The sequence below is a fragment of the Psammomys obesus genome, unplaced genomic scaffold (genome assembly GCF_907164565.1).
Source record: "Psammomys obesus unplaced genomic scaffold, mPsaObe1.curated_primary_1811, whole genome shotgun sequence".
NCBI classification, from domain to species: domain Eukaryota; kingdom Metazoa; phylum Chordata; class Mammalia; order Rodentia; family Muridae; genus Psammomys; species Psammomys obesus.
In genome coordinates this window covers 12,841,032-12,845,254 of record NW_026591872.1, presented here as the reverse complement: position 1 = coordinate 12,845,254, position 4,223 = coordinate 12,841,032, and the positions used below count along the sequence as shown (strand labels likewise).

The following is a 4,223-nucleotide window of genomic DNA, read 5'->3' as shown; positions in this document are numbered from 1 at the left end:
GTGAGTTCAAATCCAGCCTGGTCTACAGAGAGAGTTCTAGGACAGCCAGGGCTACACAGAGAAACCCTGTCTCATAAAACCAAATCAAACCAAACAAACAATAAAGAAAAAAAAAACACCACTGATTTTCTTGCCTCTACTTCCCAAGTGTTGGGATTACAGGTGTGTGCCACTATGCTCAGCTAGTATAACCCCATTAAAATTTACATTTATTTATTTGTTTATGGAGGTGAACCATATCACACATGTCGAGACCAAAAGACAATGTTTGGGAATCAGTTTTCTTCTTTCACTACATGGGCCATCAGGATTAAATTCATATCAGGCTTGGTGGCCAGTATCTTTACTTTCAGAACCATCACATAGGCCTTAATATCCCCATTTTATAGATGAAGTTGAAGATGCCTTTGATCATACAGCTGGTTAGGAAAAGGTGAAGCTGTGGCTTGGCTTCCTTTGACTTTAAAGGCTGTTCTTGGGTTGGAGATGTAACTCAGTTTGCAGAGTGTTCACTTATCATCACCGAGTCTTAAGTTTGATCCCTAACACCCCATAAACCAGATATGGTGGGAAATGCCTGCAATCCCAGCACTTAGGAGGTTGGAGACATGAAAACCAGATGTTCAAGGTCATTCTTATCTGCCTGGTGAATTCAAATCCTGTCTGAGCTACTTGAGACCCTGTCTCAAATAAAAGCTAATGCTTGCTGTCTACTGTGTCCTAAAGTGATCAAGAATGGCCTCAACTGGGAGATTTCTGTGAGTTTGAGGCCAGCCTGGTTTACAGAGTGAGTTCCAGAACAGCCAAAGCTACACAGAGAACCCTGTCTCAAAAAAAAAATGCTTCTGATCCCAAGATCAGTAGGGAAAGTTGTTTTAGGCATAAGGGTAAATGAAGGGACAATGAGGGATGAAATATGTTGTAGATGTGCAGCTTGGTCTTCATGTGGATCCCCCAACAACTTGAGCAGGGGCGCTCTCTGACTCTGAGGCCTCCCTTTGGATCTCATCCCCTTAACTGGGCTGCCTTGTCTGGCCTCAGTGAGAGAGTATGTGCCCAGTTCTGCAACAACTTAATGCACCAGGGTGGATTGGTACCCATGGAGGACCTTTTCTGAGGAGAAGAAGAAAGGAAAGTGGGGAAGAGGGGTGTGTGAGAGGAGGGACTGTGAGGGAGGAGGGGAACTGGAATCAAGATGTAAAGTGAATAAATAAATAAAAATTTTAAAATTATGCTTCTGATCTTGGAAATAGCAAAAGTTTTAGGCATAAAGGCAAATGAAGGGACAATGAGGGAAGAAATAGATTTGGCTATGTAAAAACATAAAACCTTTTAAAATTATGTATATGATGCATGGTGTGTGGGTAGATGCACATATATGTGAGTGTCTGTGAAGGTCAGAAGCATCACATCAGACCTGGAGCTGGAGTTCATTCATAGAGGTGGTTTGTTGTGGGTCCACTGATGTGAATGACGAGAACCAAACTCAAGTCCTCTTCAGGACTGTATGCACTCAGACTGTTTACACTGAAGCATCTTTCTAGTTTTTAAAACATCTTTTTATTAAAATTGGTGTATGTGTGTTCACAAAATCCTGAAGAGGGTGTTGAATATCCTAGAACTGGAGTCACATACAGTCATAAGCCACCTAACATGGGTGCTCGGAACTGAACTCAAGTTCTCTTATAAGAGTAGCAAGAGCTCTTAACCTTTGAGCCATCTCTCCATCTCAGAGCATTTTTATTTTTGTTTTTGTTTTTTGAGACAGGGTTTGTATAGCTCTAGCTGTCCTTACTTTGTATTCCAGGCTGGCCTCAAACTCATAGAGATTCCCCTGCCTCTGCTTCCCCAAGTGCTAGGATTACAGGCGTGCACTACTATGGCCTGGCAGTCAAGAACATTTTAATAAAAAAAAAAAAAGTAGAAAAAGTCTTACAAGTTCACAAGGAAAAGATGAGCACCTCCTATAAATCCAGTTAGAGGACACCAATTGGCAGTTTATAATAAATTCATTTCTTAATGCTTTTTGAGATAAGGTTTCTATGTGTAACAGCTCTGGCTGTCCTAGAACTCACTTTGTAGACCAGGCTGGCTTCAATCTCACAGAGACCTGCCTGCCTCTGCAGCCCTAGTGCTGGGATTAAAGGTGTGTGACACCACGACTGGTTTATTATAAATTGTAATAGCCAATACACTGGGAGTGGTGGGGCAAACCTATAATCCCAGGATTTAAAAAGCTGAAACAGGAGGATTATCTTGAATTCAAGGGCAACCTGTGCTACAGTGAATTTGAGAGCAGCCTTAGCTATGTAGCAAGACCCTGTCTCAAAAAAACAAAACAAAACAAAGCAAAAACAAATCAAAAGAGGTCCAGCCAGATGACCCGGAAAGTAAGGCCACTAGATTCAAAATCCTAATGAACCAAGATCAATCCTTGGAACCCATGTAGAAGTAGAAACTTGAACTCCACAAAGTTGTTCTTTGACATCCATGCAAATATAATCTAGTGCACACACAATCACATTATAACAACAAAGTTTAAAAATGAAACAAAACAAATAGATAATAAACTAGAAAAATTGCAACATGACTGTAGAAATCTATCCTTTGTTTCTCCTTTGGCTTTTTGAGATATGCTGTGCTTATAGCCCAGGCGGATCTTACCCTCGCTGTGTAGCCAAGATGACCTCCATTTCTCAAGTGCCAGGATTGCAGGCATGGAATCCATCTCCAGTTTTAGCAGAGTTAAACAGGGAGAAAATCCAGAGCTTAGTCCATTCCAGGGCAGGACTATACCAATTGAGCTGCACTCCCTACTCAAGAACTGCAATTTTAAATACTGAGCTATACATTTTTAATATTTATTTGTTTCATTTATAGTCAGGGTCAGAGTTTAGGAAAGTCTTTGAAAATAAGCTTTATTTATTTATTTGCTTAAAAATATATGGAACTAAGGCTGGAGAGATAGCTCAGTGATTGAAAGCACTTGCTTCCCTTTCATCTAACAGCTCTTTGTAACTACAGCTTCCACGGATCTCGGTTCAGTTTTCAGCACCCACGGGACAGCTAACAACTCTTTATAAGTCCAGTTCCTGGGGATCTGGCAACTTCTTCTGGCTTCCATGGGCACCAGGCACATACTTGATGCAGAGACACACACGAAGGCAAAAACAACCATAGACATAAAATAAAATAAATCTAAAAAGAGTTCCTTTAGAGCAGACATCCTTCTTTAAAAAGTATACATGTGTATTTTCCAGAAGGAGGTGGCACATGCATTTAATCCTAGCATTCAAGAAGCAAAAGCAGGCAAATCTCTGAGTTAGTAGCCAGACTGGTTTTCAGAGTGTGTTCCAGCACAGAAAGGGCTACATAGAGAGACACTGTCTTGAAAAACCTATCTATCTATCTATCTATCTATCTATCTATCTATCTATCTATCTATCTATCCGTCCATCTATCTGGAACTCTTCATGAATTTTTATGATGTCCTTACATAGTGGCTGTGCTATTATTCTCCATATCATTTCAGTTTTAGAATATGTGCTGCCAAAAGAAATGCTCCTTTTTTTTTTTTTTTTTTTTTTTGAGAAAGGGTTACTCTGTATTTGAGACTGACTTCAAACTCATGGCTATCTCTCTTCGGATTTCATTGCTGTGAAAAGACACTGTAACCACAGCAACTCTTATAAAGGAAAACATCTAATTGAGGCTGGCTTACAGTTTCAGAGGTTTAGACCATTGTCATCATGGCAAGAAGCATGACAGTATCCAGGCAGACATGGTGCTGGAGGAGCTGAGACTTCTACATATTGATCAACAGGCAGTAGCAGGAAACTGTGTCCCATACTGGTCAGAGCTTGAGCATAAGATACCTCAAAGCCTGCCTCCACTGCAAAACACTTCCTCCAACAAAACTAAACCTATTCCAATAAGGCCACACCTTCTAATAGTGCCACTTCCTATGGGCCAAGAATGAAAACACACGGGGGTCATTCCTATTCAAGCCACCACACTATCCTTCTGCCTCTCAAGCTCACACACATAAAACAAAAGTAAAACTAAAAAAAATAATAATAAATTAAATATACCTAGGGCTTCACATATGCTAAGGAAGCATCCTACCTTGTAGCTATCCTCCTAGACTGTGTTCATTTAAATTATACAATTACGAGAATTTTGACATATGTAATGACCCCTGAGACCATCCACACAGTCAAGAC

The 4,223-nt window shown here is 40.4% G+C and overlaps 1 non-coding gene across 1 annotated transcript; it reads right to left on the bottom strand.

Moving 5' to 3' along the window:
* Window positions 1–3,455: 3,455 nt before the first annotated feature.
* LOC129680555 (U6 spliceosomal RNA) lies at window positions 3,456–3,559 on the bottom strand. Its single transcript, XR_008720704.1, has one exon. It is a non-coding gene; the product is annotated as a U6 spliceosomal RNA (small nuclear RNA).
* Between the last annotated feature and the right edge of the window lie 664 nt (window positions 3,560–4,223).